The sequence below is a fragment of the Giraffa tippelskirchi genome, chromosome 5 (assembly GCF_054371585.1).
Source record: "Giraffa tippelskirchi isolate mGirTip1 chromosome 5, T2T-mGirTip1v1.2.pri, whole genome shotgun sequence".
Taxonomy (NCBI): domain Eukaryota; kingdom Metazoa; phylum Chordata; class Mammalia; order Artiodactyla; family Giraffidae; genus Giraffa; species Giraffa tippelskirchi.
The window spans coordinates 56,362,857-56,388,085 of NC_137279.1; the positions used below are offsets into that span (position 1 = coordinate 56,362,857).

General features: G+C 39.7%; 1 long non-coding RNA gene across 1 annotated transcript; it reads right to left on the reverse strand.

Moving 5' to 3' along the window:
* Positions 1-686: 686 nt before the first annotated feature.
* Positions 687-24,716, reverse strand: LOC145507795 (uncharacterized). Its single transcript, XR_014055130.1, has 4 exons — positions 24,401-24,716; positions 15,243-15,315; positions 4,057-4,316; positions 687-3,900 (listed from the first exon to the last, which is right to left on the reverse strand). It is a non-coding gene; the product is annotated as an uncharacterized LOC145507795 (long non-coding RNA).
* Positions 24,717-25,229: the final 513 nt, after the last annotated feature.

Consider the following 25,229-nt stretch of genomic DNA (forward strand, 5'->3'; position numbering starts at 1 on the left):
TGTCCATGGGATTCTCCAGGCAAGCACACTGGCATGGACTGCCATGCCCTCCTCCAGGGGATCTTCTTGACCCAGGGATCGAACCTATGCCTCTTTTTTCTCCTGCATTGGCAGGCAAGTTCTTGACCACTAATGCCACCCTTTGGCCTCCTTGCTTTTTCTCAGATGAGTTTTTCTATTTGTATATCCATATAATCTTAACATAATACTAGCTTAAAATATAGAGGGAAATATAAAGGTAGCTCAACATGTCAAATTATTTAATAAAATTTTAAAGTGCTTTCTCTCTCTGCTTCTGATATTCTTTTAATGCATGTACTTTGCTATCTGGATCTAGCCTCAAATTCTCTTAACTTTTCCTCAATATTCCCTCAATATTTTTCAGGCTACTAATTTCATTCTGTCTAGTAGTAATCATCCTTGGACTTCCTAGGTGGCTCAGTAGTAAAGAATCTGCCTGCAATGCAGGAGACCTGGATTCAATCCCTGGGTTGGGAGGATCCCCTGGAGAAGGAAATGGCAACCCACTCCAATAGTCTTGCCTGGGAAATGCCATGGACAGAGGAGTCTGGTGGGCCCACAGGGTCGTAAAAAGTCAGACATGACTTAGCGACTAAACAGCAGCAGCAGTAGCAGTAATCATCTTCGGTGTCAAAGGCTATATTATGTGAGTTCGAAAAATCCTATTTTTTTTGTTCCTGAAAATCTTGAATTTTCACCTCAAGTGGCTCATTTTTCATTTCTCACAGCAACTCTATGTGAGTCATGTTCTTCATGTTGATGTTTTTCCCTCTCTCTAATCACTGGATTCCCTCAGAGACAGAATCTTTGTTGGCCTACTGGGGTTAGACCTGGAGGTGGGGGTGATCATCTTTCCTGTGGGCAGGTGTCAGTACAATAAGCTGGTCGTCACCTCTTGTTGGTTGGGTAAAATCCTGCTGCTTTCCATTCTTCTTAAATGAAGAGCACCTGCTCCCAAACCTCACAGATCTCAAGGGCTTCACCATCCTTTCAGGTCCTCCTTGGTTCTTCAGGGGAACAGAGAGGTATAAGCTTATATTCCTGTAAGCCATTGCTGTCTTTCCTCCCAAGATCTCTGCGTCTGAATGAATTCTCACCATGACTCATACCCAATCACCTTTTGATGCTCACTGCAAGGTTCTTTGATGAAAGCCCCCATATCTTGTCCAGACTAAAGGAGATAAAGTATCAAATCGCTTTTTCAAGATTCCTATGAACTTGGCTGACTCTGAAATTATTTTATCCCCCAGCATCTGCCAATCTGCTATAGGCAGAAGCTAATTAGGTATGAACATGAGGGGGGTGATAAAAGTAAAGGAGATGTGAAACTCATTTAAGCCCTGGTCTTCCCTGAATTCCAACTAGGGAGTTTGGGTTCAGAAAGTTGTATTAAAATGAATAAAGACAATATGGTACATATATAAAATAGACTACTACTCAGAATAAAGTATAAGAATGAAATAGTGACATTTGCAGCAACATAGGTAGACCTAGAGATTATCATACTGAGTAAAGTAAGTCAGAAAGAAAAAGACAAATACCATGGATATCACCTATATTGTGGAATGTAAAATATGACTCAAATAAACTTATCTATAAAACAGAAACAAATTCACAGACATAGACAACAGACTTGTGGTTGCCAAGAGGGAGGTTGAGTAGGAGAGGGATGGGTTGGGAGCTTGGGATTAGCAGATGCAAACTATTATATAGAGACTGGATAAACAAACTTCTACTGTATAGCACAGGGAACTATATTCCATGTCCTATGATAAGCCATATTGGAAAAGAATATGATAAAGAATGTACATATGTGTGTGTGTGTGTGTGTGTGTATAAAACTGAAACACTTTGCTGTACAGTAGAAATTAACACAATATTGTAAATCAACTATACTTCAATTTAAGAAATATAGCTACTAGAAAATAAAACAGAACAGAAAGCTCTTGTGCAAAACAGTCAAGTATTAGTGCAACAATAGCAATAACAAAAGTACCTGATGAATATCTCAGTGGAGGTTTTAAGAAGGCAACTGAGTATACTAGGTGATGTACAGAACGTTTGTTGCGCCTCCTCCCCAAATTCTTATGTTGAAACCTAATCCCCACTGTGATGGTATTTGGAGCAGGGGCCTTTTGGAAGCAATTAAGTTATGAGTTTGGAGTCTTATGATAGTATTATTGATCTTTCAAGAAGATACAAGAGCACTTGCTTCCTCTCTCTCCCACTGTATAAGGATGCAGTAGAAAGGCATCCATCTATAAGCCAAGAAGAAGACCATCAGACACCAGATCTGTGGGCACCTTGATCTTGGACTTTCAAGCCTCCAAAACCATGAGAGATAAATAACTATTGTTTAAGCCACCCAGTCTACGGGATTTGCTCTGCAACCTGACAGAGGCATTAGGGCTTGGTTGGGGGAAAACTGTAAATTTGAGAGAATTCATGATAATCAGAGTCACTGATTCATCTAGGGGAGTACAGTAGAGTGAGAAGAAAAGAAGACTCAGAATTTGGCTCCAACTTTAAAGATCTGATCGAAGCTGGGTGATTTAGGTAGGATGCCAAGAAAGAGCAGCCAGAGTAGGAGGGAATATGCGAGAGTAGTGACTCACAGAAGCCAGGGAAGAGGAATGTTTCAAGAAGGAAGGCATGTACAACCATGTCAACAGCCGTGTCAAATACTGTTGAGAGATCAAGTAATGAGAGGAATAAAAAAAACAGTCCATCAGATTTAATAACACAACAAATATAGTGACTGTACCAGGAGCCTGAAAATAGTGCAAAGAGATAATACATGTAAGCAACTCCAAGTATTTCATTTTACTGAAGTCCATGTCTGAGATAAGCTATGATTGAAGGCTACGAGGGAATCAAAATCAGAAGAGACATAAATGGGATGTAAAAACTGGAGCCAAAAGCTTGACATCTCATTTGTTCCTTTTCCTTTCTAATTGCTCATGTATTTAACTATCTCAAAGACTGGACCTATTGACACACACTTGTTTTGCCTAGTTTGCTAAGTTTGGAGATTTAGATTATAATGACGGGGTATATTTTCCTTTTAAAATATGAGTTGATTATTTTGCCATTTCTAGTTTGATAAAGTAAACAGTTTTAAAGAGTTTGTTTTTTCCCTCATTTTTTCCCTTTAAGCTTTTTCATTTCCTTACTGTCTCAATGAACATCCTGGTGTTTATGATTAAGGCGATGATTCACTCCTTCAGTAGAGTAGGTGAGGAAAGATTTCACATTGTTTTTCTCTACACAACACTAAAAGACTAACACATTTCTAACAGTTTGTTGGAACAATTGGCCAACGCAGAGAAAAAAAATCATCAAATCAGTAATAGTCACAGGCATGGAGTCATTTGAATTGAAGATTAATCCATCAGAATAGTTCAAAACAATGCTGCTGGTTCCTGTATAAGGATAAGTCTCTAGGACCCAAATAAAACCTGCAGCTTAAGTTTTCATGTGCCTGCCTGCTAAGTCGCTTCAGTCATGTCCTACTCTTTTCAACCCCATGGACTATAGCCCACCAAGCTCCTCTGTCTGTGGGATTCTCCAGGCAAGAACACTGGAGTGGGTTGCCATGCCCTTCTCCAGGGGAATCTTCCCAATTCAGGGATCAAACCTTCATCTCTTATGTCTCCTGCATTGGCATGCAGGTTCTTTACCACTAGCACCACCTGAGAAGCCACATAGTTAAAGAGTCTACCAGATTCTTTTTTCCAATGAAATTAACATTGCACTCTACGTGAGTATCAAACTTATCTTTTACTGAAGTTTTGACAAAAGATGCCTTTAGAATGATAACAACAGGTCGAAGTCTTGACTTCATGTTCTTCAATGTAAGCACATGAATAACGTAGGAATCTATGAAAATGAAAAGAAAAGAAAAATTGTTCCTAGGTGGAGAAAACCACATTGCTACTACATATTCATGAATAATGATAGACCAGCCCTGTCACTTTTTCAAGGGTATCGAGGTAACAATAGAAACAGTGGGAGAAGAGATGTGGTGGTGCTCACCTGGAGATGAGTCCATGAAGGGCAGAAACCAGCTTTTCAAGATGTTGCCTTGATTCAGCACCAACTGAGAAGCTGAACGATGGAAGTAGTAAGATCTGAGCTCTCTGACAGAAGCACAGGATTCTCTCTGAACCACTGAAGAAACTGGTGATCTTTCACTGTGTCTGTTCCATCAAAAACAGGAGTTCCAAAAGCCGAAAATAGAGTCAACTTATGATCCACCAATCCAATTGCTGGGTATACATCTGGAGGAAACTGTACTTCAAAAAGATATACACACCCCTATGTTCAGAGCAGTACTATTTACAATAGCCAAGACATGGAAACAAAGTGTCCATCAACAGAAAAATGGATACAAAAGATGTGGTATGTATTTAATTGGATGGCATCACTGACTCAATGGACATGAGTCTGAGCAAACTCTGGGAGACAGTGAAGAACAGGGAAGCCTGGCCTGCTGCAGTCTATGGGGCCAAAAATGATCAGACCCAACTTAGCGACTGAACAACAACAACAACTATATATGTATACTATGTATATGTATATATATATATACACACACACCCCACAATGGAATACTACTCAGCCATAAAAAACAAATGAAATAATACCATTTGCAGCGACATGGATGGTCCTAGAGATTATCTAAAGTAAGTGATAAAGAGAAAAACAACTTTCATATGATATCATTTATATGTAGAATCTAAAAAAACATATGAATTAACTTATTTACAAAACAGAAATAGACTCACAGACATAGAAAACAAACCTATGGTAACCAAAGGGAAATGGAGGGATAAATTAGGAGTTTGGGATTAACATATACACATTATTCTATATAAAATAAATAACAAATAAGAACCTACTATGTAGGACAGGGAACTATACTCAATATTTTGTAATAACCTGTAAGGGAAAAGAATATGAAAAAGAATATATATATTTATATATTAGAATCACTCTACTGTACACTTGAAACTAATACAACATTGTGAATCAGCTATATTTCAATTTTTAAAAATGCATTCCAGAAGGTTAGACAGGAGTATATAAAGTCAGAATGGAGTCAAATGACACAGGAGTTATTTTGTGTCAGAATGGTGATGAGGAAGTCAATTTGGTTTTTAGCACCCAATCTATCATTCACTAAAGTCAAGCTTTGGGGGAACTTCCCAGCTTTCTGCTATTGCCCTCCCTAAGGAAAAAAAAAAATGACCCCAGGAGTAGGTCTTTGTGTTCATATTGGGACTTTGTGATCATCTGATTAGTCTAAGTGGAGAGACAATTAATCTAAGTGGTAAAAGTCAGTGGGATTCTCACATTGAAAAATTCAGCCTAGAGACACAGAAATTCTGGGTAGGGATTGGTAGGTGCTTAAACTGAAAGGACACAGAAAAGTAAGCCTGAGACCACCACTTTGCTATTTTCTACTGATGACATGAGAGAGATTCCTTTTGCAGAGAGAAGTAATGGAATAGACATACCAAGAGAACCAAAAATTAGAGAATATGTGGCCACAATGATAGCAAGATACGAAAGACTCCTAATGGCTTTTTATTGCATGTATGGAGTCAGCATGGAACAACAGACTGGTTCCAAATAGGAAAAGGAGTACGTCAAGGCTGTATATCGTCACCCTGCTTATTTAACTTACATGCAGAGTACATCATGAGAAACGCTGGGCTGAGAGAAGCACAAGCTGGAATCAAGACTGCTGGGAGAAATATCAATAACCTCAAATATGCAGATGACACCACCCTTATGGCAGAAGATGAAGAGGAACTAAAAAGCCTCTCGATGAAGGTTAAAGAGGAGAGTGAAAAAGTTGGCTTAAAGCTCAATGTTCAGAAAACTAAGATCATGGCCTCTGGTCCCATCACTTCATGAGAAATAGATGGGGAAACAGTGGAAACAGTGTCAGACTTTATTTTGGGGGGCTCCAAAATCACTGCAGATGGTGATTGCAGCCATGAAATTAAAAGACATTTACTCCTTGGAAGGAAAGTTACGCCCAACCTAGATAGCACACTATAAAGCAGAGACATTACTTTGTCAACAAACGTCCATCTAGTCAAGGCTATGGTTTTTCCAGTGGTCATGTATGGATGTGAGAGTTGGACGGTGAAGAAAGCTGAGTGCCGAAGAATTGATGCTTTTGAACTACGGCGTTTGAGAAGACTCTTAAGAGTCCCTTGGACTGCAAGGAGATCCAACCAGTCCATCCTAAAGGAGATCAGTCCTGGTGTTCATTGGAAGGACTGATGTTGAAGCTGAAACTTCAATACTTTGGCCACCTCATGTGAAGAGTTGACTCATTGGAAAAGACCCTGATGCTGGGAAGGATTGGGGGCAGGAGGAGAAGGGGAAGACAGAGGATGAGATGGTTGGATGGCATCACCGACTCAATGGACATGAGTTTGGGTAAACTCTGGGAGTTGGTGATGGACAGGGAGGCCTGGTGTGCTGCGATTCACGGGGTCACAAAGAGTTGGACACGACTGAGTGAACTGAACTGAACTGAACTGATGGAGTCAGCAACGCTTTATTTCCATTAGATACCATTTTAGTTTCAAAATATCACTCTTTACTTAAGCTATGATTAAAACAATAACTTGCAACATAATACAAGGCATGTATGCTAAGTAACTTCATTTATAGTCAACTCTTTGAGACCATGGACTGTAGCCTTCCAGGCTCTGTCCATAGGATTCTCCAGGCAAGAATACGGTAGTAGGTTGCCATGCCCTCCTCCAGGGGATCTTCCTAACCCAGGGATCGAACCTGCATCTCTTACCTCTCCTGCATTGGCAAGTGGGTTCTTTACCACTAGCACCACCTGGGAATACCATAATACAAGGCACTCAGCCACAAAAATAATGATTGCTAAATTTATTTATTGTTTATTACATCCTTGACATAGTCCTCAGCATTTACATGAATTTTATTGTTTACCTTTCAGACAGAATTATGAAGTAGATTTCATTATTTTTCCCCATTACAGTTGAGAGAGCTGTGGCATTGGTCCAGTTAGTAAGTGTAAGTAAGGCTAGGATTCAATGCAACTAGTTTTACCCTAGCGACCACATAATCACCATCTTGCATCCTTGTATCAGTCTCATCAAACCTCATTGTCATCTATAAAATGTGGATAATAATGACCCGACATGTTGTGCAGATTAAACCTGATGATACACATAAAGGCATTTTATAAGTTTTATATTTCTATGTATTAAGATTCAGTTTTGCCTTGGGTTGATCCTGGTTTATCCATGCTTTCATTTTTATCATTCATCCATTAACTCATCCATCCAAATAATTTTCAAATATTTAGACCCAATGGTGGTGATAGTGGTTTAGTCCCTCAGTCATGTTTGAAACTTTGCAACCCCAGAGACTGTAGCCCACCAGGCTCCTCTGTTCATTGGATTTCCCAGGCAAGAATGCTGGAGTGGATTGCCATTCCCTTCTCCAGGGGATCTTCCTAACCTAGGGATCAAACCTAGCCTCCTGCATTGCAGGTAGATTCTCTACCTGAGGCACCACGGAAGCCCTTACTGAACACAATATATGTGGTATATTGTGATATGATGTATAAGTGCATGAGGCACATATAACAGAAAAGATAATTATATATCTTTTCTACCACCACCATAAACCCTTTCCCATCATTAAAATGGTGGTGATGATGATGCTGATGATGGTGGTGATGAATATACTTATTACCAAGTCAGAGTTGTAACAATGTGAGTCCTATTTACTAAATCATCATTAAAATTATTGGAGTTTATATTTCACAGGGATATAATATCTAGAAGTACTAGCTTGTTAGTTGATGACAAAATATTACTATTCCTTTATTTCACTCTAAGTAATTAGTATTTTGAAACTAGTCACTTGAAAAACTAATAACTGACTTTCTTTTGATATGCCTAAGTTTTAGCATTAATTTTATAGCTGCTCTTCCAAAAGAAAAAATTACACTGAAAGATATTTCTTTCTAGTGAGTTTATACTAGTTCTATTTTTATAAAAATTGTTTGGAAAGCATAGATTCCAAACAAAGAAAGAGAGACAGGCTTGATGACTATTTGGAAATTCTAATATATCATTTGGGAGGTGAGAGTGCTTATGACTCTATTCAGATGTATGAATAATATTGGATAACCACTGAAAATCCTTTTTCCTTAAGAAACACCAGTTATAGGTCCCATGCTGCTCATATCCCTCTGATAACACATTCTTTCTCTATATATGTGCAATTTGGTTGACTCATTTTTAACTCAGCTATTTAAGACCATGTTCTAGTTTTCCTCCTTGCAACTAAATCAGGAATCTATAACCTAGTCACTCTACCTGAACTTGGTGGTTTGCAGATATCTTCCACCACACATTCATAATCTCCTGAGTTACTGTCATGACTCTATAAATGCACCCTTTAGTACTTTACAGCTCAGACAAAATTATCCTCAGCTTTACTCCATCAATTAGTATACCAACTAGGGTGTTTTAAGGTACAAGGGGAAAAAAAAAAACCACATCAAAGTAGTCTGAACAATAAAGAGAACTTATCACTTTGTATAAACCGTAGGGTAGTTTTCAGGCAGCTGGTTTAGGGCATCAACCATATTTTTCTGTTGTATTCTCACTGTTGTGCTTTTCCATGAGCTGGCTTCACCCTCAGGCTGTTTTCCTTCAAGATTAACAAAATGGCTACAGCATTTCCAGGCTTCACATTTGCAAACCATACAGTCCAGAGCAATTCTCCATGAAGCAAAAGTCTTACATATTTGTTGGTAAGTTGGATTGACTTGGACATGGATTACTTAACATTCCAGAGGGAATCACTGTAGCCCATAAGGTGTGAGACAATATCAGTGAGCTCACCCCAACTGGAGTTCACCACTGGAAGAGGTCTAGGGTCAAACCCACAGAAATTATACAGGTGCTGCATGATCATGGGGGCCAGTGCAACAGTTGCTGGGGAGACAACTTCTGTCTACCTGTTAGCTATACAGCAACCATTTACACCAGCTTCTGTACATATACTTTCAAAAATTCTCAATTACATACACTACATGAAGTCCCACTAAAAAGAGAGACGAGTAAGTTCTCACCTAGCTAGTAAACGTGGCTCCGAGTCCAGGATTACTGAATGATAATCATCCTTCATCAGATGCAAGTATGTTCCTCTCAATCCCGAAAACTAGTCCTACAATGTTTCCCACACCTCTTTATAGTACTTCAAATACGCTCAGCTTCACTTGCCTTTATCCTTCTATCATCACATCATACAGTAAGTGGGATTCTATTAGCATCATGCGGATGCAACCTAGCACCGCCTCCCCTCCTCCTGCCCTGTGGCTTCCTTGCTGATACTGAGGTGTGAGAGCCCATGAGTCTTTACTTGTTGCCCATGTATGCACAACTCAGAATGCAAAATTGTTGGTACTCCAAAGAGAAACTTTTAACTGCTGGGAGACAAAAACTAATGAAAAACTGTTTTCTCACTCTCCATCACACCACCTCTCCTAGGTACACCTATAAGACATACTTTATATGGCTTCCCTGAGGACAACTCTGTGTCATTTAATATGTACGAGCACTTAGTTGCAGCCCTTTCAAACCAATTAATATATTCTTGGTGGTCTAGTGGTTAGGATTCAGTGCTCTCACTGCAGCAGTCTAGGTTCAACTCCTGGTCAAGGAATTCTTTCTTCTTTGGGCTTACCTGGTGGCTGGCTCAGAGGTACAGAATCTGCCTGCAATGCAGAAGAGGCAGTTCCGATCTCTGGGTTGGGAAGATCTCTTGGAGAAGAAAATGGCAACCCATTCCAGTATTCTTGCCTAGGAAATTCCATGATAAAGGAGCCTGGTGGGCTGCAGTCCATGGGGTCACAAAAGAGTCAGACATGACAGTGACTAAACAACAACAAAACAATCTTACTTGATTGACTCTCTTTGCTCTTAAGCCTCAAGGTCTGCACATCTTAATAAAGCAATAGTACATGTGCCTTTGTTTCAGGTTCAACTTTCTGAAAAACACAGGCCAAGATAATATGTAATAGATCCTGGCACTTCCATTAACAAACGTTAGTAGCAAGCTGGATAAATGAAATAAAACTTCCATTTGGAAAAGAGGGCAGTGTGAAACATGCAGAAATCTCCAGTACATGGCATATATCATAATGTGCTAGCCACAAATAACAAGGACAACCTGCCTTGGCAATGGAAGGCATTCCTTGGTTGACTAATCAGAACACCCCTGGTTCTAACCTATGAATGGATTTCCCTTGTCCATTGTCTTCCGGGGAGATAGACTTTGGAAAGGAGGCAATTCCTGGGGCCTGACCACTTGAGCAGCCCACTTCCTGTTGATGTGATTCCTGGACCCCTGGGATTATCTTACCATTTGAGAAATACAGGCTCTTTTGGCCAGTCATAGGGTTTTTTTGGCAGTACAGCTCACTTAAAAATTTTGTAGGCTGCTGGTCTATTTGCTTTGGGTTTATGTGCTTGTGATCAATTCCATGGGCTAGGACTAAAGCCAACTCCCTTGTCAGGTCATAGCTATATGAATCCAGGCAATTCTATCTTCTAGAAGCATATTTCTCTTTTCCCATGGGATAGTCTCTCATTTAATGCCTGCAACTGTATTCTTGACCTGTACTTTAAGACAATTTGAAAAATTACTTTTATGGATGGAGGTCCTAAAAATAAGTCTTATCTTTAAGCTACTCCATATCTGTATCTTCACAGCAGGACTGTTCCCTCTGTCTAGCAAAGAATGCTTAGCAGAAGGAGACTGGAAGAAGCCTGGTCTCACTTTCATTTGCTCCTAAATTTTCCCAGCTCCCTGTGTCTGTCATCACCAACCTTGATTATCACCAACCTCAACTTGAGGTGGAGACATTCCTGTCCTTGCAAGATTCCAGATTAGATTGGTGGACCACCTGGCATATGTCTCCTTAACTCTTCTTTTTCTCTTACATTTGACACCTAATTCATCAGGCAGATTGTCAGTTCTACCTTCTCTGGTGGCTCAGTGGTAAAAAATCTGTCTCCCAGTACAGGAGATGTGGGTTCAATCCCTGGGTCAGGAAGATCCCCTGGAGAAGGGAATGGCAATCCACTCCAGTATTCTTGCTTGGGAAAACCCATGGACATAGGAGCCTGGGAGGCTACAGTCCATGGAATCATAAAAGAATCAGACATGACTTAGCCATTAAACAACAACAACAACTTTTAAAATATATCTCAATTTGGAAAACTTCTCACCCCAACCCCATCCACTACCAGCTGTTAGATGATCCAATCATTTCACCACCATCTTCTTAGCAGATATCATGACTCTTTTCTAACATAACATTATTTACAATATCTCATATAATCTAGTCTGCCTCTTCTGTTCCCACCTCTCCCCATCTCACTGGGCACAGAAGTCACACTAGCTACCTAGCTTGTCATTCCTTGAAATACCAGGCATGCTTCTGCTTCAGGGCATGCTAAAATCTCTGCCCAGGAACCTTCCCTCAGATGTTCTGATCATCTTATAATAAAAGTATATATTTCCTATTCCCTTATTCTGCTGTATTTGTTTAAATAACTTGTTATTACCTAACTTTCTTCTGGTAATTTTTTTCTAAAAGCTTATCTGCATGAGTAAGAAATATAAGATCTATGTCAGCATGCACTTGTTAACCATACGTCCCCTGGTGAGCACAATGCATGACAGAGAAGGCAGCCAATAGCTAATCTTTTAGACATGCAGCCTAGGCTTGTTGGGTGGTGTTAATGGTAAAGAACATGCCTGTCAATGCAGGAGGCATGAGAGAGGCGAGTTCAATCCCTGGGTCAGGGAGAGCCCCTGGAGGAGGGCACAGCAACCCACTCCAATATTCTTGCCTGGAGAATCCCTTGGACAGAAGAGCCTGGCAGGCTACAGTCCACAGGGTCTCAAAGAGTCAGACAGGACTGAAGCGTCTTAGCACTCACGCACATGCTAGGCTCGTCCCTTTCCTGCAGGGTATTTCTGCAGACCTGAAGAAAGGTCTATCAAATGCTCTAATGCTACAGTGAAGAGCTTCAATAAAGTGGAGGAGGAAATAAGAGCGGCAGGGTTTCTGTACGAAGGCAAGAGAGAATGCAAAAAGATATCCATCTCAGATGGAAGAAGGGGCACCCTTTTCATTGTAATTAGAGGGAGAAAGAAATGACAGAGTGGTTCCAGTGAAACCCTAGACGGGTGGGCAGAAGCTCGTGGAGAACCCATCCTATCACGTCACCTTCTGTGTGAAGTAAGTGATTGGTAAGTTAGATCACGTTTTGAAAAGGGGAGGTGATGGCTTAAGAAATTTGAGGAATATGGACATTTGAAATGGGCACTGTGGAGAAAGAGAAAGCACAAGGATGGTTTAATTATTCTGTGAAACACTGCTCACTGTTTTCTACTTTGTTTTGTTATGTTTTCCTTTTGAAGGGAAGCTATCATTATGTATAATGATATAACTGATTAATTTTATTACATAAAAAGTAATATAATAAAAATTTTAGTATTATAATAAAATTATTATGCCAATAATAATTATAAGTACTTTACATTAATGATCTCTTTTATTTAAGATTTTTTTTATTTTAATTTTTTGGCTGTGCTTTGTGACATGTGGGATCTTAGTTCCCTGACCAAGGATCAAACTTATGCACCCTGCCTGGCAAGGTGAATTCTTAGCCACTGGCACCGGGAAAGTCCTTCAATGAACTCATTTAATACTCAATAGAATTCATTAATATGTTACTATTTTTTCCTCATTTAATTTATTTATTTACTTTTCATGTAAAGGCATTTTATTTAAAATATAGCAGTGTATACATGTCAGTCTCAAACTCCCAGTATATCCCTCCTCCCCACCCTTCCTCCCTGGAAACCATAAGTTCATTCTCTAAGTCTGTGAGTCTGTTTTTGTTTCATAAATAAGTTCATTTGTATTATTTTTTTTTTAATTCTGCTTATAAGAGGTATCATATGATATTTATCTTTGTCTGACTTATTTCACTTACTATAATAATCTCCAGGTCTATCCATGTTGCTGCAAATGGCCTTATTTCATTCTTTTTAATGGCTGAGTAGTAGTCAACTATATATGTGTACTGTATCTTCTTTATCCTCTGTCAATGGACATTTACGTTGCTTCCACAACTTGGCTATTGTAAACATTGGAGTGTGTGTATCCTTTCAAACCATGTTTTTGTTTGTTTGTTTGTTTGTTTGTTTTTCTGGACATATGCCGAGGAGTGGGATTGCTGGATCATAAGATAGCTCTATTTTTAGCTTTTCAAGGAACTTCCATATTGTTCTCCATAGAGGCTGTACCAATTTACATTTCTACTAACAGTGTAGAAGGGTTCCCTTTTCTCCACATTCTTTCCTGCATTGATTGTTTTCAGATTTTTTGATAATGACCTTCTGACTTATGTGAGGTGGTATCTCATCCATGTCTCCTAAATTGGCAGCGGATTCTTTACCACCATACCACCTGGGAATGGATAACCAGCCTTTATGATGCCAAATATGGACTTCCATTCATCCACCACTAAACAAATATTTTGAGCTATTCATAAAAGTTTTTATCATCGGCCTAGGAAAAAGTTCAATTTGGCTGATTGTGCAATTATGAAGCATGTCACTGAATTTTGGGTTTACTATTTGGTAAAGAATCTGCTTGCAATGCAGGAGACCTGGGTTCAATCCCTGGATCCCCTGGAGATGGGAATGACAACCCACTCCAGTATTCTTGCCTGGAGAATTCCAGGGACAGACGAGCCAAGTGGTATGTAGTCCATGGGGTCTCACAGATTCAGACATGACTAACTAACACACACACACACTGCACAAATATGAGTGAAAATGGGGAAGGTACTGATAATATGATCAAGTCAAATGAAATCATCAGGTATTTGGAAGCTGTAGGTCTTTAGCCTGACATCTCAATAGCAAGTAAATGTGTTCAAATGTTTAAAAAAAAAAGAAAAGCAGCAGCTAAATTCGAGGATATAAGTAAAGTTTTGGAAATGTGTCCCACTAAAAATAAGGAAAGGCTATTCATGCTAGTTTGGGGGCTTCCCCAGTGGCTCAGCAGTAAGGAATCCACCTGCAATGCAGGAGACGCAAGTTCAATCCCTGGAAGAGGGCATGGCAACCCACTCCAGTGTTCTTACCTGGAGAATCCCATGGACAGAAGAGTCTGGCAGGCTACAGTCCACAGGACTGCAAACAGCTGGACATGACTGACGTGACTGAGCACACGTGCATTCATGATGGTTTAAAGAATTTCAGATACAGGCCTAAACTCAGAACAAAGAAGGGAGAAAGGGGGAGAAATCCCTTCTTTCTTAGAATACTTTGATTCTGCTTCTTCATGTGTTTGAGATACTTCAAAACTCATCTAAACTGCTCCTGCCACTGTGTTTTCTCCCTTCATTTACCTGACTTTCCAGCTGCCTAACAAAACCTCTGAATTTTAATTTTAATGACTGACTGTTTGCCCTTGAAACAGGAAAACTCTGTATCCTGAACTTCCTGATTTTCCCAGAAGGTTTTATACTCATGCTCTGACACCAAATGGCTTGATTTAACTGATGAGCTCATAGCCACCATGGCTATCCTTTCCCCAATCTTAACCCCAACCATGTTCAAGGTCAACCACAATGAGCTCTTCCTCTAAACCAAGAACACCTAACTGGCAATTTGGACAAGAGTCGCCATCTGGAAATAATTATTCTGTGCTGTCCTCTGTGCCTATCCTGATTCTGTACCCATTTTTTCCTCTGAATTTATTGGTACTTACCATTTTAAGAGATTAAGCAAGAAGAATTATCTATGGAGAAGATTCTATGCACTTCCACTTCAGCTATAAGTCTGAACCAAATGACCAAATGCAAGAACACACAATTCCCATTGATATATTTCAGCCAAATTACCAAGAGTTCTACTTGCACAATTTAATTAAAGCAATAATTAATGTAGTTTATTCACAGTTGTCTAATAAAAGAAATACTAGGAGAAGTGATAGTTGACCATTTAAGAGTGAGATGCAAAATGGTCTGGTTAGTGCAGCCACCAGAGGGGAGATTGTTCTTCCTTGGAAGACAGAGGACAAGAAATAAGATGAAAGGAACACATAGGACACTCACCAGCAGATAGATCCTTTCATGTGTGAGCCACCATCATTTTCCCCTCTCAATCTGGTGACCATGACTTTTCAACCTAGGACACAGGTAAGACAGAAAGAGGGTGCTACAAATAACTATATTCCAACAAGCCATATAAACTGGAGTTCTTCCAGAAAAACTAGAACATATTGTGTCACAACCTCTTGGGTTCTGCACCCACTTATCAAAACTTTGCTACTGGTATGTGATAATATTCCCTGCATCCTGTATCCTGTAAAAGAACATTTTGGTGGCCAAACTTACTTGGACCACTATTCATCTCCCTAAAAGAAATAGGTTTATCGTCTTGGACAAATAGAGTGTTGGTTATTTTAACACATGAATCAGCACATGACAATCTGGCAATGACTATATTAGCAAATAATTCTTCAATTTTGTTACTTATATATATTACAACAACAACAGCAAAAACCCCCACAGCAGCAGGGAGGTCAGTACACCAAGTACACAAACAAGGTGCCTGCAGGGCAGCTATTTCACCTCGTTATTGAACAAAGAGGTATTAGGTAAATGAATATGTCTCCTCTGTCTTTGTTCTTTGGGGAGCAATCGTTAAAAAGGGTATCAGAAGAGGCAGGTAATTAGATGATGTGCAAAATACTAGACTTATTTTATTAATTTGACTGGTCGCTTCAATGGGCATTTAATAAGCCCTATGTGTTAGGCACTCTGCCAGAACCCACAGAATCAACACATATACAGTATTACAAGCATGGTTGAGTCAAGCTTGTAAATCAGCAGTTATCGTTTTAGCATGACAAGAGCCATGACAACCGTAGCACAGAACACTGGGAAGATCCCTGAGGTCAGCAGGGGATGGAGTAGATGCAGCACATACAGCTCCTCGAGGGGGCTCCAAGGGACCCTAGAATCGACCTTGAAAGGAGCAGAGGTGGATCATTTGACTGAAGAAGAGGGTCATTTCAGGGGAAAGAGCAGACTATAGGAAGGAGTAGGAGGCTGGGTGACACTGTTAAGAACCTAAGAAAAGGGAGGGTGAGCGAAGTGCTCCAGGGAAGTAAGAGAAGGTGGAAGTGGAGATTGAGAATTTTTTTTTTTAACTTAAAAAGAAAAAAAATGAAAGAAAAGGCTTCAAAGCAAACAAATCTGCAGAGAATGTTAGCAGACTTCCTTTTGGCTATGTTTCTAAATTCCTAAGGAAAAATAAGGTGGGACTAGGCTACACAGGTGGTATTATTACCCCCACTTTACAGATACTAAAACTGGCAGAGGGGTTTGTTAAATCTGCAGTGCATATATTATTATCCCCACTGTACAGATGAGAGAACTAAGGGGCAGAGAAGTTCATTCAGTCCGTTTTTCCACTCACAAAAATAACTATTTGTTAAGTATTCAGTAATGTAATAAAAAATATTTTATTTGGTGAGCCTACCATCTGTCTTGACTTTTCCTATCCTAATAAAACCTGAATAACTGAAAAATCTTGACTTCATTTGCAACACGTAGACACAGAATAAATATACATACCACTCAAGTTTAAAATGTTTCCCCCCCAACTCAAACATTTCCAGCATCTCCTGCAAAAATATGACCCTGAATTTTTAATTGTTGACTTGAAGACAGAGAATATTTCATATCTGCAGCAATTGAAAGAATGCTATTCATGTTAACCACAAAAGGCTTAAGAGCACAGGCTAACGGCTGCATCCGCATTCTTGCAGCGGGCTGATAGCAGAGGTTGTCGTGGTGCCTGAAGGTGGTGTGGGTCTGAGGGAGCTCTAGGGGTCCTGCAGGCAGGGACCCGCCAGAGCTTCTGGACTCATCCACAACTTCAGGAAGAAGGAACTCGGCGCCCACAGGGAATGAGATCAGCTGCTTTTAAGGACAATCTGGTTGTCAGGCTCAATGAACACCCACGCTAGGCATCACTGGACATGCAAGCAATAGGACATGTGGTTCCTATGTTGTCTCTGAAATACTGGCTCCACATGATCACTTGGAGACATATTTTCCCAAAGGCCTTCCAAGAAAACGAATAGTGCTTGTTTTCCACAAATTTGCTTCATTTTAGAACACTATAATTTCCAAATAACATTACCTTCCCTTCGAATGTGAATGGATTCTAGGGCACCATGTTGCATGTGTCCCTCAGACATTAAAATCATCTCCTTTATAAAAGTCATAATTTTTGTTCATGTCTTCAGAGAAAAATACTTTCATGGGCTATTTTACTGTCTTTAAAGACCTGCAGGTTTTTAAGAAGCACTTCTTGGACACAAATCATGTGTCCTGGGTTCTTTGTTTTTCACTATGCATGAACTAGGGGATATCAGGTGATTCATCAAATTGTGAGCTATTCTTCTGCAAGTTTGAAAAAAAATAATAACCCATCAAGCTTGTATTACATCAAAAAGCTTTGTTTATACAACCCCCTCAAATTTTACTGAACATTCTTTTCATGCAATTGATTAAAGCAACTTGAACTGTGTAGACACAGTGACACTATAAGGGCCCACAAAGCATGCCACTTATCCATGAAGTGATGTGTGACTTAGATCTACCTTTTCAGGTTGATCTTCAAAAATCGAGCATAGGAAATATACAGTCACAAACTCAGTGACTTTCTAAGGTTATAATCAAGCTTAATTATTTTAGGAGGTCTATTGTTGTGTAAGTGTCATGAAATCAATCCATTATTAGTATAAGGCTGCCACGAGTGCAAAATGAATAGTTTCATTATAGGGCAACTTCATAGAAAAGGAAAGAAATGAACTTCCTTTCTCTCCTTTGTTCCCCAAAGAGAACTTGCATGTGAAGAATCCCTGTTCTGAGCTTGGTTACTCTATTTCCCTTGACTCTGACCAGCCCCTAGGATGACTCACTCCCCACCTTTTGCTCCAGGAGCACTTTTGTCAACATGTACTGAAGATCAGCCCTTGAAAAGCAAACCACGGGTAGTTATGGAAACCTGACTGACATCTGCTTCCTTGCACTGTCTCCACTTGCTTGGGCTTACACACCAGCAGGCCTTAGATTGACAATGACAGCTTATACAGCCCATAACATACAGATTCTTGATCCCACCTGTACTATTAATACAAATTCATTGATTCATATTCATAATCTCTGACTCATTACACAGAGTAATTCTATGCCTCATAGTTAAGGTATATTTTTTATTTTACTTCTTATCAATGAAATGTATCACATAATGGTCATTTTGAGAATTAAGTTAAATCAGATATCTTTACACATAGGGTGAGGGTAATAGGACCCATAAAATGAAAGGAAATGTCCTGGTTTCTGACAGGAAAAATACATGAGATTCAGTTCAGTTCAGTTCAGTTGCTCAGTCATGTCGGACTTGTCTGTCACCAACTCCCGAAGCTTATTCAAACTCATGTCCATCGAGTCACTGATGCCATCCAACCATCTCATCCTGTCATCCCCTTTTCCTCCCACCTTGAATCTTTCCCAGCATCAGGATCTTTTCCAGTGAGCCAGTTCTTCAGATCAGGTGGCCGAAGTATTGGAGTTTCAGCTTCAGCATCAGTCCTTCCAATGAATATTCAGGACTGATTTCCTTTAGGATGGACTTGTTGGATCTCCTTTCAGTCCAAGGGACTCTCAAAGTCTTCTCCAACACCACAGTTCTAGAGCATCAATTCTTCGGTGCACTCAGCTTTCTTTACAGTCCAACTCTTACATCCATACATGACCACTGGAAAAACCATAGCCTTGACTAGACAGACCTTTGTTGGCAAAGTAATGTCTCTGCTTTTTAACATGCTGTCTAGGTTGGTCATAGTTTTTCTTCCAAGGAGCAAGCATCTTTTAATTTCATGGCTGCAGTAACCATCTGCAGTGATTTTGGAGCCCAGAAAGATAAAGGCTGTCACTGTTTTCATTGTTTCCCCATCTGCTTGCCGTGAAGTGATGGGACTAGATGCCATGATCTTAGTTTTCTGAATGTTGAGTTTTAAGCCAACTTTTTCACTCTCTTCTTTCACCAAGAGGATCTTTTGTTACTCTTCGTTTTCTGCCATAAGGGTGGTGTCATCTGCATATCTGAGGTTATTGATATTCCCCCCAGCAATCTTGATTCCAGCTTGTGCTTCACCTAGTCCAGCATTTCTCATGATGTACTCTGCATATAAGTTAAATAAGTAAGGTGACAGTATAAAACCTTGACATACTCCTTACCCAGTTTGGAACCAGTCTGTTGTTCCATGTGCAGTTCTAACTGTTGCTTCTTGACCTGCATACAAATATCTCAGGAGGCAGATTAGGTGATCTGATATTTCCATCTCTTTAAGAATTTTCCACAGTTTGTTGTGATCCACACAGTCTAAGGCTTTAGCATAGTCAATGAAGCAGAATTAGATGTTTTTCTGGAATTCTCTTGCTTTTTCTATGATCTGATAGATATTGGCAATTTGATCTCTGGTTTCTGTGCCTTTTCTAAATCCAGCTTGAATATCTGGAAGTTCTCCATTCACAAACTGTTGAAGCCTAGCTTGGAGAACTTTGAGCATTACTTTGCTTGCGTATGAGATGAGTGCAATTGTACAGTAGCTTGAACATTCTTTGGCATTGCCTTTCTTTGGAATTGAAATAAAAAGTGACCTTTTCCAGATGTAGCCACTGTTATGTTTTCTAAACTTGCTGGCATATTGAGTGCAGCACTTTCACAGCATCATCTTTTAGGATTTGAAATAACTCAACTGGAATTCTATCACCTCCACTAGTTTTGTTCATAATGATCCTTCCTAAGGCTCACTTGACTTCACATTCCAGGATGTCTGGCTCTAGTTAGTGATCACACCATTGTGGTTATCTGGGTCATGAAGATCTTTTGTATAGTTCTTCTGTGTATTCTTGCCACCCCTTCTTAATATCTTCTGCTTCTGTTAGGTCCATGCCATTTCTTTCCTTTATTGTGCCCATCTTTGCATGAAATGTTCCTTTGGTAACTTCAATTTTCTTGAAGTGATCTCTAGTCTTTCCCATTCTATTGTTTTCCTCTATTTCTTTGCATTGACCACTTAGGGAGGCTTTCTTATCTCTCCTTGCTATTCTTTGGAACTCTGCATTCAGATGGACCTATCTTTCCTTTTCTCCTTTGCCTTTCACTTCTCTTCTCTTCTCAGCTATTTGTAAGGCCTCCTCAGACAACCATTTTGCCTTTTTGCATTTCTTCCTCTTGGGGATGGTTTTGATCATAGCCTCCTGTAAAATGTTATGAACTTCTGTCCATAGTTCTTTAGGCACTCTATCTATCAGATCTAATCCCTTGAATCTATTTGTCACTTCCACTGTATACTCATAAAGGATTTGATATAGGTCATACCTGAATGGTCTAGTGATCTTCCCTACTTTCTTCAATTTAAGTCTGAATTTGGCAACAAGGAGTTCATGATCTGAGCCACAGTCTGCTCCTCCTCTTGTTTTTGCTGACTGTATAGAGCTTCTCCATCTTTGGCTGCAAAGAATATAATCAATCTGATTTTAGTATTGACCATCTGGTGATGTCCATGTATAAAGTCATCTCTTGTGTTGTTGGAAGAGGGTGTTTACTATGACCAGTGTGTTCTCTTTGCAAAACTCTGTTAGCCTTTGCCCTGCTTCATTCTGTACTCCAAGGCCAAACTTGCCTGTTACTCCAGGTATTTTCTTGACTTCCTACTTTTGCATTCCAGTCCCTTATGACGAAAAAGACATCTTTTTCTTGCTGTTAGTTCTAGAAGGTCTTGTAGGTCTTCACAGAACCGTTCAACTTCAGCTTCTTCAGCATTAGTGGTCGGGGCATAGAGTTGGATTACTGTGATTTGAATGGTTTGTCATAGAACCGTTCAACTTCAGCTTCTTCAGCATTAGCAGTCAGGGCATAGAGTTGGATTACTGTGATACTGAATGGTTTGTCTTGAAAACAAACAGAGATCATTCTGCCATTTTTGAGGTTGTACCCAAGTACTGCATTTTGTACTCTTGTTGACTATGAGGGTTACTCCATTTCTTCTAAGGGATTCTTGCTCACAGTAGTAGATATAATGGTCATCTGAATTAAATTCTCCCATTCCAGTCTATTTTAGTTCACTGACTCCTAAAATGTTGATGTTCACTCTTGCCATCTCCTGTTTGACCACCTCCAATTTACCTTGATTCATGGACTTAGCATTCCAAGTTCCTGTGCAATATTGTTCTTTACAGCATCAGAAATTTACTTCCACCACCAGTCACATCCACAACTTGGCATTGTTTTCACGCCATTGTTTGGCTCAGCCTCTTCATTCTTTCTAGAGCTATTTCTCCACTCTTCTCCTGTAGCATATTGGGCACCTATAGAGCTGGGGAGTTCATCTTTCAGTGTCATATCTTTTTGCCTTCTCGAAGTGGTTTGCCATTCCCTCCTCCAGTGGACCATGTTTTGTCAGAACTCTCCACCATGACCCATCTATCTTGAATGGCCCTACACTGCATGGCTCATAGTTTCATTGAGTTGGACAAGGTTGTGATCCGAGTGATTAGTTTGGTTAGTTTTCTGTAATTGTGGTTTCTATTCTGTCTGCCCTCTGATAGATAAGCCCTCAACCCTATAGCCACAAGGAAAAAATTATCAAACCACCTGAGTAAGCTTACAAGTGGATTCTTTCCCAAAGTCTCCACAAGAGAACACAGTCCAAGTGACATTGTGAGTGCAATGTTGTGAAAATCAGACTTCTGACCCATAGTGACAGTGAGATAATAAATGTGTGCTGATTTAAATTTTTTAAAAATACCTTTTTTAAAATTGATTACCTTTGATTCTTTGTATTTTATTGTCCCAAATATACTGTCAGCTGCTAGAGGACAATGGCTATGCCTTATACTTCTCCTTCTTCCCTTCAGCACTTAATGAAGTGTCTGCTTAGAGGGAACACTCATTGACTAGCATATCTGTACTTTACATTCACAGTATTTGATATAATAATCACCTGGGGAAGCGGATATTACACCTTTCTTTTGGAGACTAAGCATGAGGGGGGAAGTGATTGCTTAGAGTCACATAACTGCTGAAGCCAGGATCCAAAAGAAGGTCTGTGTGCCTCTACAGCCTGGTACCTCTCAGAGAGAAATGGACCTCGTGTACCCAACAAGGAGCCCGATATCCAGTAAGCTGGACCATCAGTCAGAATGAGCCTGGAATACTGAAAATGTTTAAGAACTCCCAGTTTCAAATATTGAATTTCTTGATCAATATTTGTATCTATTTAGTATATTCGCTATATTTTCAATACATAAATTTTCTTTATCGAGACTATGAATGGAGTTTAACCCGTACCCTTGCACTTAGCTTATGAATAAAACTAACTCAAATTTTTAAAATTATCAATACTATGAAATATTAATCAACAGAGCAGTGTGGCTATATTAAAATATATTAAACTGCTAGTTAAAACGTGGGGGAAAAAATCCAAAAAACACTTGATTTTGGCTCAGTTGGTAAAGAGTCTGCTTGCAATGCAGGAGACCCGAGTTCAATCCCTGGGTTGGGAAGATTTCCTGGAGAAGGAAACAGCAACCCACTCCAGTATTCTTGCCTAGAGAATTCCATGGGCTACAGTTGGCTACAATCCATGAGATCACAAAGAGTCGGACAAGACTGAGTGACTAACACACATTAAATGTGAATCAACAGAGCAGTGACAATGGCTATGTTAAAACATTTTAAACTGTTAGTTAAAATGTAAAAAGAAATCCCAAAAGTACTTGCTCTTCATATTAGCATCCCTTAAAAATGCTGTTTTTATGTAAGTGTTATTGTTGTGTCATATTTTAGATTCCACATACAAGTTACATGTATACATCCATATGTACATGTAAAACTCATTGTTCAATATAGTATGCTTTAATTTGCTAATCAGATGGTAGAAGGGTGATAGAGAGGGGCAGAGGAAAAGGAGCTATTAACTGAGTAAAAGTAATGTGACAATCAGGCATCAAATACATGGTTGCTCATAGGAACGGAAAAACAATGTCTTAGGGGTCCCTCAACTCACCTCTCCACGACATTCTGTGGTGTCCCTTTGGCCTTCCCTTCAAGGTTTTGACCCTCAGAGAAACCACTCTGCACAGTTACTTCCAAGTTTGACCAAAGAGAAATGAGTATCTCTTTAAGACACAATTTCATTTCCTCCTATTAAATACGTTAGGATAAAGAACAAATTAACCTAGTAACATTGATACATTTGTAAGAACAGCCAACTGTAGAGACAGTGATAAAACAAGCAGTTTGTAAATTTTCTTTTTACAACACTCTTGTTAAACTAATTTAAGTGTCCTTCCTCCAGGAGAAGCTTAAGAGGATACACTTTAAGTGATTAATGTGTACCAACTCTTTGCAACTCCATGGACTGTAGCCCACCAGGCTTCTCTGTCCATGGGATTTCACAAGCAAGAATACTGGACTGGGTTGCCACTTCCTTCTCCAGAGGATGTTCCTGACCCAGGGATCAAACCCGCATCTCTTGCTTACCACTGAGCCACCTGGGAAGCCTATATAAACGTGTTAGAGGAGACAAATTTGAAAAGATCATTTAAATGATATTTTATTCATCTTGATAATCTTGCTGTTCACACTATTTGAGAGATCAAATCCATATTCTCAATGTCATATGTGTGTGTATATATATATATATATATATATATATAAAACAACTGCAAAAAGATACATCATTTATATTTTTAGGTTAAGAACTGTATTTGGAGACACCGGTACTTTTATTCTTCCCCTAAAAAGCAAGCTTATAATTCTTTTTTTTTTTATAGCTTTGACGCCCGTCCTATCTTGAATCTCCATGTGCACAAGAAGAATTTTTCAGAGGAAAACACCATTAGCTATGGTTTGAGATTCCTAGTGCTAAGTCAAAATCTCTGCAACAGTTTTTTCTAAACAACAGATGTGCGTGATGCCATCTTTCAGCAATAGTATCTCATCATAAACTTATAATTATCTGCAGGTTATCAGATGTCTTCTTGGAGCCGGGCTGCCCTGGAAGCAAATGAACCAGCTAATTGCTTCTGAATTCCCTGCTCACTGTTTCCTTTACCCATCTGGAGCATCTTACGGAAGTACACAAACAAAGCCTCTGGGCTTCCCAGCAAGCCTGTCAACTCACCCTCTAGGCAGAGGTCACAAACTGGCCACTGAGTGTGAATCTGGTTCCCAGATGGTTTACATTTAATGGGTACAGCACTGGAACTTGCTTGGTCCTCACCGCACATTATTGCTTTTAAAATCTGGCTACTCATGAAAGTCAGCTAGGAAGCTTTTAATAAATATTCTGCCTGAGCCTTTCTTATACCTAGATAATTGAATTGGTTTTGAATTGGGGCTTCTCTGGTGGCTCAGATGGTAAAGAATCTGTCTGCAATGCAGGAGACCTGGGTTCACTCCCTGGGTCAGGAAGATCCCTGAGTAGCATTCCAGTGTCCTTGGAGGAGGCCATGGCAACCCACTCCAGTATTCTTGCCTGGAGCATTCCATGGACTGAGGAGCCTGGCAGGCTACAGTCTACGGTGTTGCAGAGTCAGACATGACTGAGCAGCTAACACTTTCACAAGACTTGGACATCTGAATAGTTTTTTCAAGCTCTCCAGGTGATATTTATGCCAACCTTGATTGACAACCACTGCAGTCTATATTTAGAGATTGACGGCATTGTATACAAGGAGTTCTGGCATAAGTAACAGAGTAAACCATGGCCAAATCTCTACCGATGAGGTAGCACCAAGAGAGAAGGACCACAGTGCCAAGTGAAACAAGGAAGGATCTTTATCAAAGGCGACCTAAAGGATAGAAAGCCAGAATTAGGGAAGCAGAGATAAGACAGGGACCCAAATGGTAAGAAAAAATGGTTAAAAAGGTGAAGAATCAAGCTGGTGGAAAATGTGGTTCAGGACTGAGGTGTAAGTGATGCGAGTTTGTAAGTGCTCTTCATTTTCCTA